The 16,790-nt window shown below is 43.4% G+C and overlaps 1 pseudogene across 1 annotated transcript in view; it reads left to right on the top strand.

Annotated features, from left to right (window-relative positions):
• Positions 1–16,790, top strand: part of LOC147100760 (uncharacterized) — a 387,502-nt pseudogene extending 370,712 nt beyond the window's left edge. Inside the window, exons 14-15 of the transcript XR_015073560.1 lie at positions 15,600–15,693; positions 15,830–16,790. The product of XR_015073560.1 is annotated as an uncharacterized LOC147100760 (transcript). The remainder of the gene's footprint in view (positions 1–15,599; positions 15,694–15,829) is intronic.

Genomic DNA, 16,790 nt, shown 5'->3' with positions numbered 1-16,790 from the left:
CTCATGCTCTTTTCTTACACTTTTCGATTCCCAGATGTCCTCCATGGATCTTTTTTAGCATCTCTCTTCTCAGACTCTTTGGGATAACTATTTTACTTCCTTTGTAGATGATGTCTTCGACCACTGATAGTTCCGCCCTGCAGTTCCAGTACTCTGCTATATCAGGTGAGCAGTCTTGCTTCATGTTGGGCCATCCATCCAAGATGCTTTTTCTCAGTCGTCTCATTGTTTCATCTTTGTTTGTCTCAGTCTTTATGAGCTCCATTTTTGCATCTGCTATGGGCAGTGCACTTGTGATCATGTCCACGTAGGCGTTCACTTTTTCATCCATTGTGGTGTTTGCGGGCTCACTTGGGTCAACAGCTCTGGACAACGTGTCTGCTGTATACATCAGCTTACCCGGTGTGTACGCAACATTCAGTGTATAGCGTTGCAGCCTGATCATCATTCTTTGTATTCTAAGTGGACAGCTATTCAGTGGCTTTTGGAACAATGCAATCAAGGGCTTATGGTCAGTCTCTACACTGATTGCTTGTCCTGCCACAAACTGGTGAAATCTTTCACAGGCGTATGTGATGCTGAGCAGCTCCTTTTCTATTTGAGTATATCGCGTCTCCGCGTCTGTCATTGAGCGCGATGCATATGCAATAGGTTGCCAGTAGTCATATTGTTGCAGAAGAACGGCACCGAGCCCACTCTGTGATGCATCTGATGATATCTTGATGGGTCTCGCTGAGTCATAAAACCTCAGAACTGGTTCCTCTGTGAGCAGTTTCTTTAGATCGCTCCATGACTTCTCATGCTCATGATTCCATTCCCATTCTATGTTCTTTTCAGTTAGTCTTCTCAGTGGTGCTATTTTTTCTGAGAGGTTGGATATGAATTTACCCATGTAGTTGATCATTCCATTAAACCTCTGCACGTCCTTTTTGCATTGTGGCCTTGGCATATTCTCAATGGCGGACACCTTCCTGGGATCTGGTCTGATGCCCTCACTGCTAAGGATATCTCCCACGAATGTCAGTTCTGTCACCCCGAGCTGGCATTTCTCTCTATTCAGCTTCAGGTTTGTTTTCCTTGTTGCTTCCAGCATTTTTTTCAGTCTCTCGTCATGCTCAGTTCTCGTGGTTCCCCATACTATGATGTCATCCATTGATGTATCAACTCCCTCCAGGTGCTCATAGATCATATGGATAGTCTTGTGATACACTTCAGGAGCTGAGGCAATGCCAAATGGTAACCTTAGGAATCTGTATCTGCCAAATGGAGTGTTGAACGTGCATAGTCTTGAACTTGCTTCGTCCAGCTTCATCTGCCAAAATCCTGAGGACGCATCTAACTTGCTGAAATATTTTGCATTTGCAAACTGTGCCATGATTTCCTCACGTGTAGGAAGCTTGAAGTGCTCTCTCTTTATTGCTCTGTTTAGATCTCTTGGATCCAGGCAAATTCTGAGCTTTCCATTCTTTTTGTCCACTACGACAAGGGAACTCACCCACTCAGTTGGCTCATCTATCTTCTGAATCACGTTCAGGCTTTCCATCCTGTCCAACTCTGCCTTCAGTTGCTTTTGAAGAGCAAACGGAACTTTTCTGCATGGATGTATGACCGGTGTCATACTTTTATCTACTCTGATCGTGTGTTCTCCTGGAATGCAGCCTAGACCCTTAAATAGGTCTTTGTACTCTTTCATGAGTTCATCATAGACTGTCTCTCCTTCGCTTTCCACAACGAGGACTCTCTTTACCAGGTTCAGTCTCTCACAGGCTTTTAACCCTAGTATGGCTTGCACATCCTTTGGCACCACGATTAATGCTAGCGTGTGCTCTCTGTCCTTGTGTGTTACTTTGACAATGCATTTTCCTTTCACTGGTATATCAGTACCTGAGTATCCGGTCACTTTCACTTGTATTCCATGTAACTTTGGTCTGGGTCTAATTCTCTTAAAATCGGTCTCTGATATCACATTAACTTGTGCTCCAGTATCTAATTTAAATGGAATGTGTATGTCATTCACTTTTAGTGTCAACATCCAGTCTCTTTCTTTTTTGTTTTCAGACACAACATCTACATTGAATTCCTCTATCTCGCTTTCATCTACTGTATGGACCTTGCTTTGTTGCGCTTGGTTCTTACAGCAACGGGCATAATGGTTGTTTTTGTTGCATCTATTGCATGTTTTACCATATGCTGGACACTTTCTTGGTGGATGCTGTGTACCGCATCGACTACATGACTTCCGATTGTCTCTTTCATTTTCGTTTGCTGGCCACGTCTCTTTTTTCACATTGGCGCTCTCTTTGTTAAACGGTTTGTATCCATTCTTTCTCACTGCATCCACGTTGCAGCTACTGTCACTGAACAGCTCCTTTGCCTGCAACTTCACAGTCTCTGTAGCCCTACACAATGCTATGGCTTTTCCCAGGTCTAGATCTTGCTCTCTTAGCAGCCTTTCCCTTAGACCATTATCTGGAATACCACACACCAGTCTGTCTTTTATCAGCGAGTCTGTGAGTCCCCCAAATTCACACGATTTGCTCCGGTTTCTCAGTTCAGTCACATACTGATCAATAGTCTCGCCGATTTTCTGTACACATGTGAAAAATTTGTGCCTCTCAAAGGTCACGTTGCGTTTAGGTATGCAGTAGGCCTCAAACTGTTCCATTATTTTATCTAGCTTCATTTTGTCTCCATCAACAGCAAATATGAAATTATTATATACCTCCAGCGCTGCATCACCCACGACATGTAAGAACACGGACGATTTTTGTTTATCACTTTTCTCGTCAGCTCCGATTGCCGCTAAATACAACTCTAAACGTTGTTTGAACCTTCTCCAATTTTCAGCCACATTACCTGTCAATTGAAGCGTCGCCGGTGGGAGTAAACCTTCCATTTTTTCACTTCGTTAGCTATTCTCTAATGGTAAGCAACGATGTTCTCTTCTGGCTTGCTAATATGTGGAGAGCTGATTTCACTTACTTGCCACAACTGCTTTCACTGTCCCATCAAGTTGCTAACTTCAGATTTTTTCTCTTTCAGCCACTTCTGACACCATGTTTTGATTTCTTTTTGGGTTCAATAAAGACTCATTTCTGAAAGAGAATGTTGTTTAATCTAAGCTTTTTACAGAACACACTATGCTGTGATGCATCTAGAATGAAACTGAAAGTAAAACTCCTCTGGACTGCTTGTCTCTCACATGACCTCTGCTGGTCAGGCACAAGTAATCAAAAACACAGACAAATATGCTGTAAGGCATAAGTAATCAAACACAGACAAATATCATCACTATTTGCTGATATCATTACACATCTTCTGTGTCCTACCTGTGCCACAAACCAGGACAGACAAGAGACCTGCTCCCTACCTTCCGAGATCTCTGCGTTCCTCCAATTTTGGCTTTTTGCGCATTCCCGATTTTCATTGCTCCACCATTGTCGGCCGTGCCTTCAACTGTCTAGGCCCTAAGCTCTGGAATTCCCTCCCTAAACCTCTCCGCCTCTCTCTCCTCCTTTAAAAGACTCCTTAAAACCTACCTCTTTGACCAAGCTCGGTGTCAAATTTTGTTTGATAATGCTCCTGTGATGCGCCTTGGGACGCTTTACTACATTAAAGGCGCTATATAAATACTAGTTGCTGTTGTTGATAGCGCATATTTTTTCCTACCTTATATGGGAAGCGCTTCAAGCTACACTTGATTCATTCCCTGCGATGGCCCCACCAAAATTGGGATCCTGCCCTGTGGTGATTCGCAGGTGACCTTCTTTCTTTGGCACATCGCTTTGGTGCCAGCTTTTTACTGCACCACTCTGCTATTCCATTTAAATTGGGGAAAAAAAATAAACCCTTTTCACAAATTCCTTGGCACTCTATGCTGCAGCGTCTCATTGCTTCACTGCTCAGTCACTAAAAACAAGTGCACTCGACATCAAAGCGCTGCATATGATCCGATAAATATAGAGGTGTCAAGCATCTTTCATAGCGTTCCAACAATTTTCCAACAGTCTTCACTGTAAGAAGGTAACACACTCTCTATGACCTTCCTTCAATAAGTTGAAAATATGGAACACTTCTACCACCTTCCTATTTCGGACTTTAATGGAGCTTTACAGTTCAATTATTTTAAGCTGAGGAATATTGCTACTTATTCTTTAAAATGGTATAATATTTTACACACATATAATATATAAATAAATATCATACAGACTAGCAAATCTCCTGTTGTGTTCAGGGTATGCTTCTTAATAAAGACAGGAGCATACGATGTGTAATGTGCAATGTATTATTCTGCTACTAAGGGACAGCTGTGTGTAACCTATTAAGTCCCATTAAGGTCACAAGCAATGTTCCATTATGCTGCGTGGCCACGGTCTGGAGGTCCCGCGCAGGCGGCTCACCGGCTTTGACCTTGAAGAAACCGCGCATGCGTGAAAATTTGAATGGGTCGCCCAGCCAGTTAAAGGGACCATGCACCTAAAATAAAAATTAGAGGGAACATTGGTCACAAGACCTCTCTGAGGCTAGTTAAAGAGCAATTGCTCCTAGATGGCTCCTGGTGTCATTAGAGGTCAAAGGAATGTGTGGATAAGGGTAAACGTATCTTAAACAATCTTAATATCACAACTATCTTTCTGGTTTGAAACTTTGATTGGTTTTTGTGTTGTATTTCCATTAAAAAAAACTGTGGTTACAGTTCATAAACCCCAGTTTCTCATCAGCTTTATCTTTCTGTCAGCAGGCTAGTGTCTTAAGTGATCCAAAGCTGCGTAGAAATACCTGTTGGTCGCAGTGGTCTTGTTTAAGGTTTACCTGCTGTGGTACATATCAACTGTCAGGCTTTTATCGAAGGACTTCTTTTGAAAAGAAAATAATGAGACAATAGTTTGTGTTGGTCACAGTGATTTCTTTTGGTAGCTTCTAAATTTGTTGCCTAGCAGCCCCAGACCAATCGAACACACGCAGATGGCAGCGTGTAACACAGCACTGACCCAGCCATGATTTATTTGGATTGCATTAATGTATGCAAAACACTGCACAATGCATACTCTTGTCGTGTAATTGAATGGGAATAAAAGGAATGGCAATGAATTAGAAATGGAGCCCACTCATGTTTCAGTAAATTGCTGCTTGTGGTAATGGTATGTAAACCCTGCACAGTGAGTAATCTCAGAGTACAATGAAGGATCTGATATCTGTTCATTGAAACATCCTTTCTGATTAATTAAAGGACTTTGTTCCTCCGTTTGCTTTTCAACAGTGCCAGTTTTGAAATGAAGGGTTGAGATTATTCCAACGTTTGATTAATAATTTGTCTGCCTTACCATAAGGAGGGGGGGGGGGCGGCGGGTGGAGGAAGGACAAAAGAATTGACGTCCATTTTTACATGACAATTGAAAGAGTCAATCGACAGGGTTGGGCGAGTTTGGGCAGTGCTTTAATGAGCGTGAAAGGCAGCTAGCACACACACCTGAGCAGACCAGCAGTTAATGGGATGGTCTTTCACACAAATGACAGCCTTAAACTCACAGTGCATGGCAAGACAGTGTGTGGCTCCTGTAATACCATGCTTGTATCAGGAGTTTGAATTTATTGGGTTTAAGCGATAAAGCCCAATCAAATACCCAGTGAAGGAACTTGGAATTTTTAGGTGGTGGTTTTAAAAAAAAAAAATTGGAGAACTTTTGAATTACAAAGCAATAGCTACAGCACGTGAGAAAAATAGACCCAAGTAAAAACAGATAAAAATTAAACAGATCAGTGCCACACTGCAGGAGAGCAACCTCTACTCTTTGCAGTTTCTCGTGGCTCTATTTTATTATTTATCTAATTGAAACATACAAGATTCTGAAGGGGATTGACAGGGTAGATGCTGAGAGGTTGTCTCCCCTGGCTGGAGAGTCTAGCTAGAACTAGGGGGCACAGTGTCAGGATAAGGAGTAGAAACATAGAAAGATAGGAGCAGGAGTAGGCCCTTCGAGCCTGCTCCGCCATTCAATATGATCATGGCTGATCCTCTATCTCAATACCATATTCCTGCTCTCTCCCCATACCTCTTGGTGCCTTTTGTTCCTAAAAATCTATCTATCTCCTTCTTAAATATATTCAGTGACTTGGCCTCCACAGCCTTCTGTGGTAGAGAATTCCACAGGTTCACCACCCTCTAGGTGAAGAAATTTCTCCTCATCTCAGTCCTAAATATCCTACCCTGTATCCTGAGACTGTGACCCCTCGTTCTAGACCCCCCAGCCAGGGGAAACATCCTCCCTGCATCCAGTCTGTCTAGCCCTGTCAGAATTTTATACGTTTCAATGAGATCCCCTCTCATTCTTCTAAACTCTAGTGAATACAGGCCTAGTCGACCCAATCTCTCCTCATATGACAGTCCTGCTATCCCAGGAATCAGTCTGGTGAACCTTCGCTGCACTACCTCTATGGCAAGTATATCCTTTCGTAGGTAAGGAGACCAAAACTGCACACAGTACTCCAGGTTTGGTCTTAGCAAGGCCATTTAAGACTGAGATGAGGAGGAATTTCTTCACTCAGAGGGTTGTGAACCTTTGGAATTCTCCACCCCAAAGGGCTGTGAATGCTGAGTCATTGAACATATTCAAGACTGAGATCGATAGATTTTTGGACTCTAGGGGGAAACAAGTGATGTGGGGACAGTGCAGGAAAGTGGAGTTGAGATCGAAGGTCAGCCATGATCTTATTGAATGGCGGAGCAGGCTCGAGGGGCCATATGGCCTACTCCCGCTCCTAATTCTTATGCTCTTATTAGCATTACTACTAGCATTACAGGTCTCAGAATTTTGCATCTCCTAAACTCCAAATACACTGTATTGATAAAGACCCATAGCTGTCTCCTATTCTAACTAACGGATAACCAGGACCACAACATAATGCAACTCTCTACTTCTGTCAGTCTTTCCTTCTTCCTGGAATCCACAGATTTTTTTAAAACTCAAGCAAAACACCATCTGATAATTTCTTCTTGATTTGCCTGGTTTCCTCTCCTGCTGTTTTGGCCTGATGTCCCGCACTGTGGGCCGTAGCACTTTACGTAGCACTCTGGATATAGTTTTTTAAATGTTGTCCTCCATGGGGGAATTAGTAGAGGCCCTGTGTGGTTCTAGATGCCTTCCAAAGGCACATTGTGACCACCGAGGTTCACCAATAATGATGCTGACATATCAGATCACCAAAAATGACTTTTAGGATGATCTCTGCCCTAAAATGTGAAAACATTGACATGAATCAGTCATTCATGAAAGAAAGACTTATGAAATAATACTGAACGGCCTGCGGGTGGCGCTGTCCAGGGAGAGTATAAATACTCGGGCACGGACCCAGCTTGCGCAGGACATTCTTAACAGGAACTAGTGAAGGACACAACTAGACCTCCATGTTGTAAAACAGTTGATTAAAGCTTTGTTTAACGCTTAGACCAAGTGCCTAGTAGTTTTCTTACGTCAAACATGAAGCTACGTAATGCAATCGGTTGAAGGTCTGCATGTGACTGGGCACCTTTAAAGGCAAACACATGGCATATGACAGCATACGGTGCCCATGGAAGCCCTTTCAATCAAGTGAAAGACCATTGTAACATACTCATGAATTCTGGGTTTTTCCCACTTCCATGTAACAAAGTATCACTGATGCACTGTCCCGCATACCTTCACTGCTGCTTATAAGTAGTCTTTACTGACAGATGATGTAGGCAGGTGCCTTGTATAGCTCTAGATGTCTTCCAAAGCTGACTAGATCTCTAGATATCTTCTTTAAGGTGTCAGCTGTGGCTCAGTTGGTAGCACTCTCATCTCTGTGGGTTCAAGTCCCACTCCAGAGACTTGAGCACATAACCAAGGCTGACACTCCCAGTGCAGCATTGAGGGAGTGCTGCATTGTCGGAGGTGCCGCCTTTCGGATGAGATGTTAAACGGAGGCTCCGTCTGCCCTCTCAGGTTGATGGAAAAGATCCCAGGGCACTATTTCGAAGAAGAGCAGGGGAGTTCTCCCCGGTGTCCTGGCCAACATTTATCCCTCAACCAACATCACTAAAAGAGATTATCTGGTCATTATCTCATTGCTGTTTGTGGGAGCTTGCTGTGCGCAAACCGCCTGCCGCGTTTCCTATGCTACAACCGTGACTACACTTCAAAAAGTACTTCATTGTCTGTAAAGCGCTTTGGGACGTCCTGAGGCCATGAAAGGCGCTATAGAAATGTAAGTCTTTCTTATAAATGGCTTGCCGTTTCCCAATAATAGTGCTGCATGAGTAACACTGTAGTGAAGCTTTTCAGGCAGCTGGTTGCCTCATCTTGGATTTAATTGTGTTTCTTATTTTGACGCAAGACAGAATTGTGTCTTAATTGATCAGAGAGAGAGAGAGAGAGAGAGATGGGTGAAATTAATTTTGAAAATTGATGGGCTTTGTCCTAAATGGGCTCCACACTAGGTACCAAGCGAATTCTTTTGTGGGAATGCTGTGATCGTCGTCATGGTGCTTAAATCCATATAAAACAGGTAGAATTAGTCTTTAGTGCAAACCTTCCACGTACTATTATACCCTTAATGTTTGGATTAATAAACCTGGAACCCAAGACAACCTGTAGAGGGAAATAATACTGACATTACAACAGTGACTACACTCCAAAAAGTACTTCATTGGCTGTAAAGCGCTTTGAGACGTCCGGTGGTTGTGAAAGGCGCTATATAAATGCAAGTCTTTCTTTCTTACTGCAATTTGTTATCTAGCAATCATTTACTTGTAAAAGCAGTTTCGATCATCTTCTAGTAAATATTTTAAATCTGTTGGAAACCATTTGAAACCAAGCGACTTGCTCTTTGATGATTATTTTCGAGCTTACGGGATAATGCTCAAGATATCGCGCACCAACTTTCATGAGGATAAGCAACTGTGCCTCTGCCTTGTTGTTCTTGAACACCGACCTCGGAAGACCGCTCCCTTCCGCACCACAGCATAAAACAACAACAGCAGCTTGCATTAAGAGTCTTGGGATGCTTTACTACTTTAAAGGTGCTATATAAATGCGAGTTGATGTTGTTGCATTTTTCCAGCTCTTTCCACGTAGCAAACATCCTCCCAAGGTGTTTCACAGAGGGGAGGGAGGGGGGAGAAAAAATAAGCAATGAGAAATAGACAAGCGAATGGGCACCAAACCATAGAGGGAGAGGCTGGGAGGAGTGACTAAAAGCTTACTCAAAAAGATGAATCTTACATGAAATCTCTTGCATGGAATACTTGTGGCATTCAGTGGAACCATGGGTGAAGATGCCAATACAGCCCGTCAACAACATGCAACTCTTTGTAATTATACATTGTCTTTTTCTGGTTCTTGAGCTTTGAAAGCCACACCTGCATGCGGAGGTTTTTCTTCTACTTGTCCTTGGGATGTGGCCGACTATATCGCCCATTCCGAGTTGCTCTGAGAATGTAATCTGGGACTTCCTTCTTCAGCAGCTGCAGTCCTTGCAGTCCCACGATGGTGTTTGATCGCGACCCTTGCAATGATGATGGCCGCCGACGTGTGTCCTCAATCAGGATGGTGTGTGATTTGGAGGAAAACTTGCAGTTGATGATGTTCCAATGAGGTTGCCGGGTTGAATCTGGTTAACTGCATCTCACTTAGGGCAGTAATCAGAAAGAGAGAGAGAGAAGGGTAGATTTTCCTCTGTAGTCTCCCAATGAACATTCCCCAGGTGCAACAAAGAGAAAATTATCCGTCCCTTCAGTCTGAGTCTCAGAGCCAAAGGGTAGTGTTCTACCTTATTGTGCCACCCATTCGCTCCCATTTGCTCTTTGAATTTTACCTCCTAGGATGCTCCTTTAAAGTATCTTGGACAAGAATTATTGAAACCTGCCCAGTGGGAACAATTGGTTTCAATTGGCTCTCAGCCCTGTAGGGTTGGTAACCCTACCCATCGATGCTGGATAAAGCTCCTTCGAAGCGTCTTGGGACCAATGATCCTAGTAATTTTTTTGGGGGGTGCGCGGCCCCTTTAAGTGTCTGTGCAGTCCATTCAAATGTTCGCGCACGTGCAGCTATTCCGATTGGAAAGCCGGTGAGCTGCAAACCGCGGGGCAGCTGTGCGATCGCGCAGCTTAAAGGGAACATTGCTTGGAACATTTTACTGTGTTAAAGGTGCTGTATAAATGCAAGTTGTTGTTGTTGTTGTCTGCTATTTTGACCTTGAACCAATTCGATTGGTTCTCCCAAGCAGGCTTCGGTCCCTATTTGATTGGTTGATGTTAGCAACCTTATCCTTGTAAAATCGTAACAAACCAATGCACGGGTTTCAACCCTGCCACCTTCCAACTGCTGACAGTTCACCACGAAGGCGCCTTCAACTCATTTTATATTTTTACCGTGAAGCGATGCCTCATGTATGTAACTAAAAATCTCACCCCGAGGATCTGCTCACCGTTGACAGCTCTGATGCAGGCATTGCGTGTTCTGTGCAGATGTGCATGAAAGAGGACAATATGTGCACACCTGTGGGGGGGAAGGAATTTGAAACTTCCTGATTCTCAAAAGGTGCTCTGTACATATTGCAGTTGTTCTCTGCCACCTGGTGACGATTTAAAGTACTCGCTATTCTGAAAGATTTGTAAACCAATTGAAACAGTGAAAAAAAAATGACCAATAATTGTTTGTTCTGACAAAACGGAATCCAGCTTCCCTGCTTTCTCTAACCTGCGTTAAATTCAAGGTAGATGGGCCTGTGGCTAAACTCCCTTTTCCAATGTAGAATCTTTTAATTACCAAGCACAGGGGGTCAAGATTACCATTCACGAAATTAAAATCACTTCACAGTAACCCAAGACACGGGATTATGATTGTTAAAGTTGAATTTCTAACCCGTAGTGGTAAGTTAGGGGCAATGACTTGCTCGGTACTGCAATGTGAGTCTGCAACAAGGGACCAGGTTTTCTGGTAGAAGCTTTTTGAGGCAATGCTGTCTGTGGGTTCTTTGACACATACATACATACAGGCATATATTGCTATGCAGACCACAAAGATCCCAGTAGTATTCCTGATCTCTGCTGAGTTAGATGATGGCAGCAGGACAGCAAGTGAAGTCCCGCCACAGGCATCGGCTGGGGTGGGATGGAGAGGTGGTTAAAAAGAAAAATCAGTCTGGGTTCTTTCTGATCGCGATCCAGCGACTCCTCCTGGGAAGTGCATCTATGTGATTACTCTTCAAAGGAACTTAATTGGCTGGGAATTGCTTTGGAACATCCTGAGATCGTCAAAAGGTTCTAAATAAATACAAGTTTAACAGAAAGTCCTCTGCATCCTCTTGCTGCCGTTGGTGCTCCTCTTACTGATCCCCTTAGTGTCTGTGGGGGCCTTCCTCACTTGTAATGTTTTGTTATTGGGAAACCAAGGTCGGTGGGGAAGGCTTACAGTGTGTGGCGACACCAAGGCTGAAGAGAAGACAAGATAAATCACAAAAATAATGAATGGTTGAAAGTTCCAGAGAGTGAAGGTAAAAATGAGACAGGGGGGAGGGAGAGATAGTAAAAGGGATTTGGCAAATACTCCAGAACACTGGAGCACCCCTGTGGGACATAGCAGTGTCCATGAGAGACAGTATGGGCCCTAGCAACCCAAGGTGAGCCTTGTATGATATTTGGGGTGTTCAACATCCATTTTGCCCCCTCCCCCACTCCTTATCACTGATTATATGGTTGTCAGCTGTGGCTCAGTGGGTAGTACCCTCTCCTCTGAGTCAGAAGGTTGTGGGTTCAAATCCCACTCCAGAGACTTGGGCACAAAAATCTAGGCTGACACTCCAGGGGAGTGCTGCACTGTCGGAGGTGCCGTTTTTCGGATGAGATGTTAAACCGAGGCCCCGTCTGCTCTCTCAGGTGGATATAAAAGATTCCACGGCAATATTTCGAAGAAGAGCAGGGGAGTTCCCCCGGTGTCCTGGGCCAATATTTGTCCCTCAACCAACATCACTAAAACAGATTATCTGGTCATTATCGCTTGCTGTGTGTAGATTGGCTGATGCGTTTCCCACATTACAACAGTGACTACACTTCAAAAAAGTACTTCATTGGTTGTAAAGCGCTTTGGGACGTCTGGTGGTTGTGAAAGGCACTATAGGAATGCAACATAAGAAATAGGAGCAGGAGTAGGCCAATCGGCCCCTCGAGCCTGCTCCACCATTCAATAAGATCATGGCTGATCTGATCCTAACCTCAAATCTTCTATCACTCTCCATCCCACCCGAACCCATGTGATCTCCCGGGAGAGGCAAAAACCAGATAAAAAACCCAATGGCCAATTTGGGAGAAAAAATCTGGGAAATTCCTCTCCGACCCATCTAGGCAATCGAAACTCTTCCAGGAGATCACTCTGTCCCTATATTTTCTACAGTACTTACCTTCTGTAAAGGCAATCTCCACCCCAGCCAGGAACAGGAATAAAACCATCTCCTGAAATCTAACACAGAATTAGAACACAAGAAGTAGGAGCAGAACCAGGCTACACGGCCCCTGGGCCTGCTCCACTACCCACAGGGCCATGACCATTCTGAACCTAGACTCATGTCCAATTTCCTGCCCGCTCCCCGTAACCCTTAATTCCCTTAACTTCTAGGAAACTATCTATTTCTGTTTTAAATTTATTTAATGATGTAGCTTCCACAGCTTTCTGGGGCAGCAAATTCCACAAACCTACCACCCACTAAATTGACCCTTAGTGTTAGGGGGATTAAATACGTGGGGCTACGGAATAGGGTGGGATATGTGTTGGTGTAGGGGTTACGGGGATCGGGTGGGATATTTGTCGGTGCAGGCTCGATGGGCCGAAATGGCCTCTATCTGCACTGTGGGGTTTCTGTGTTCTGTGTTCTCTGAGTGAAGAAGTTTCTCCTCATCTCAGTTTTGAAAGAGCAGCCCCTTATTTTAAGATTATGCCCCCTAGTTCTAGTTTCACCCATCATTGGGAACATCCTCACCGCATCCACCCGATCAAGCCCCTTCACAATCTTATATGTTTCAATAAGATCGCCTCTCATTCTTCTGAACTCCAATGAGTAGAGTCCCAATCTACTCAACCTCTCCTCATATGACCACCCCCTCATCCCCGGGATTAACCGAGTGAACCTTCTTTGTACTGACTCGAGAGCAAGTATGTCTTTTCTTAAGTATGGACACCAAAACTGTATGCAGTATTCCAGGTGCGGTCTCACCAATACCTTGTATAACTGCAGCAATACCTCCCTGTCTTTATATTCTATCCCCCTAGCAATAAAAGACAACATTCCATTGGCCTTCTTGATCACTTGCTGCACCTGCATACTAACTTTTTGAGTTTCGTGCACCAGGACCCCCAGATCCCTTTGTACTAGAGTACTTTCCAGTTTCTTGCCATTAAGATAATAACTTGCTCTATGATTTTTCCTGCCAAAGTGCATAACCTCACACTTTCCAGTATTGTATTCCATCTGCCAAATCTCTGCCCACTTACTTAGCCTGTCTATGTCACTTTGCAGGTTTTTTATGCCCTCCTCACTCACTACTTTCCCTCCCATCTTTGTATCATCTACAAACTTTGATATGTTACACTCGGTCCCCTCCTCCAAATCGTTAATATAGATTGTAAAGAGTTGGGGACCCAGCACTGACCTCTGCGGAACATCACTAGTTACTGATTGCCAGTCTGAGAATGAACCATTTATCCCAACTCTCTGCTTTCTGTTAGAGAGCCAATTCTCCACCCACGCCAGAATATTACCCCCAATCCTGTGATTTTTTATCTTGAGCAACAATCTTTTGTGTGGCACCTTGTCAAATGCCTTTTGGAAGTCTAAATACACTACGTCCACTGGTTCTTCTTTATCCACCCTGTATGTTACTTCCTCAAAGAACTCAAGCAAATTTGTCAAACATGACTTCCCCTCCATGAAACCATGCTGAGTTCATCCTATTAAATTATGTTTATCCAAATGTCCCGTTACTGTCTCCTTAATAATGGACTCTAACATTTTACCAACCACAGATGTTAGGCTAACAGGTCTATAATTTCCAGCCTTCTGCCTACTACCCTTTTTAAATAAGGGTGTTACATTAGCAGTTTTCCAATCTGCCGGGACCTTTGCTGAATCCAGGGAGTTTTGGAAAATTATTACCAATGCATCCACAATCCCTACCGCCACTTCCCTCAAGACCCTAGGATGTAAGCCATCAGGTCCAGGGGATTTATCCGCCTTGAGTCCCATTATTTTACCAAGTACCACTTCCTTAGTGATTTTAATCGTATTTAGCTCCTCGGCCCCTAGAGCCCACTGTTTGTCCAGTGTTGGGATATTCTTAGTGTCCTCTACCGTAAAGACTGATACAAAGTATTTGTTCAGCGTTTTTGCCATCTCCATGTTTCCCACCATTAATTTCCCAGTCTCATCCTCTAAGGGACCAACATTTAATTTAGCCACCCTTTTTCTTTTTATATAACTATAGAAACTTTTGCTATCCGTTTTTATATTTTTTGCTAATTTACTTTCATAATCTATCTTCCCTTTCTTAATCAATCTTTTAGTTATTTTTTGCTGTCTTTTAAAGACTTCCCAATCTTCTATCCTCCCACTAGATTTGGCTACCTTATATGCCCTTGTTTTTAGTCGGATACTATCCTTAATTACTTTACTTAGCCACGGACGGCTGTCTTTTCTTTTACACCCTTTTTTCCTCAGTGGAATATATATTTTTTGGAAGTTGTAAAATAACTCCTTAAATGTACACCACTGATCATGTACTGTCTTACCCTTTAATCTATTTTCCCAGTCCACTCTAATCAATTCCGCTCTCATACCTTCATAGTCTCCTTTATTCAAGCTCAGCACACTTGTTTGAGATCCAACCTTCTCACCCTCTACTTGAATATGGAATTCAACCATGTTATGGTCACTCATTCCAAGGGGATCCTTTACTAGGACATTTTTAATTAATCCTGTCTCATTACACAGGACCAAATCTAAGGTTGCTTGCCCCCTGGTCGGTTCAATTACATACTGCTCAAGAAACCCATCCCTAATACACTCAATGAACTCATCCTCAAGGCTGCTCTGCCCAATTTGATTTGTCCAGTTAATATGACAGTTAAAATCCCCCATAATTATAGCTGTTCCCTTATTACAAGCCTCAACTATTTCCTGATTGATACTCCGTCCAACAGAGTTGCAACTGTTCGGAGGCCTGTAAGTCTTTCTTTGTGTAATTTAGCACAGAAGGAAAGAGAGATTGACGCCCAGCTTTCGCCAGCGGCCAGTCTTACTGTGTGACTATGGGCTGGCTTCACAACCATTGACCGTCTCACAACCAAGCCCAATGCCTTCCTTATCAGACCTGTGTAGGTCCCAGTGGGGTCCAGCGGATGATGATCAGGAGCAGGCGCTGGGGATTCCACACCCCGGAGGGATTGTGGCCATCTATATCACCCCTGCCGTTGCCCTGCACTCGGAACCTAACCCATTGGTCAGGCCTCCCCAAAATATTCCTGTGGCCTGAACTCAACATAAAAGATGCATTCAAAAGGTTAACATGCTATGTTTGGTCTGCTTTATAGGTCTGGTTGCTGGAGATGAACTCAAACCCATCTTTACAGAGAAACTGTAAGATTCTCAAATCAGTCATCCCTAAAGTAATGAACGAAGCCCTTGGTAAGATGGCCATTTCTATCTTTATATAGAGTTACAGAAGGATAGATTGATGGCATCTCAAGCATTATAATAAATATTGCTTTATGAATAATGAAATGACTCTAATCAACAGTATTTTTCTTCTCTCGTTTACTAGACTTGGTATTTGAGATATTCAAGAAATGTTGTCGAGGAATGTATATCATGCCACTTGAGGCGCAGAAAGAATTTGTCCTGCTGTATAATGGTTCCCCAAGAGAACCATTTGAGAAGTCATTTAAGACAAAGCTAGAACACCGGATATCTGAGAGAGCAACCACTCTTAAGCGTCCTCAGCAAGCTGAGAACAGGCCCCAGATAAAAGTTGTGACTAGTTTAGAGTTTATACCGACGGCAGATTCTGCGGCAGCTCAAACTAAAATGCCTCAGAAGTTTACTTCATTGCTCTCTCCAGGGCCGCTTCCGGAAATGTCCCTAGTACAACATCTGCGCTCTACCAAGGCCAAAGGTAAAAATAACATTCAGTCGAGCATTCATTCAGCTGGAGCCTCTTCGGATGAACAAGGTCAGCTAAAATACTGCACAGATTTAGGTCTTTCCAAAGAAAGGACAGTGGCTACACAGTTAATACCTGCGCTCACCAAAAAGCATTCTGCCAGCCGTCAGCTACGCAAAAGTTTGGAGAACAGCCTGCTGACGTTTAATGCTTCCTTTCATTCCCTGATTATCACCAGGACTCCGCTTAGTTCCAAGAAGGCCGTACCAAAACTATTTGAGATGAAGACTGGCTCCAAAGAGATCAACACATGACATGATGTCGCCAACAGTGGCAGGAATGCCTATCTTTTACAGCCTACACTGGTATTAAAAGACATTTTTGTTCATGGAAAGCGAATCATGAAGTGTTCTGACTCTTTGGCTCACCTCTAAGGAGGTGCTACTTAATGAGTTTGTTCCGTGTCTGACGGTGTGAAGCTAATTCAGGTGCATAAATTGCTCAGCTGTAATCAATAAAATTGTGTGGTGTTCATAGTGCAGTTTTAACAAAGAGTCCTTGATAACACTCTGTCTGTCTGTTGTTCCATTTTGTGGAATTAAAATCTTTCTTATTCTTGCTA

This window comes from Somniosus microcephalus, chromosome 25 (genome assembly GCF_052327205.1).
Source record: "Somniosus microcephalus isolate GS21.2 chromosome 25, FLI_Smic_1.0, whole genome shotgun sequence".
Taxonomy (NCBI): domain Eukaryota; kingdom Metazoa; phylum Chordata; class Chondrichthyes; order Squaliformes; family Somniosidae; genus Somniosus; species Somniosus microcephalus.
This window is presented reverse-complemented; position numbering and strand designations above follow the sequence as displayed.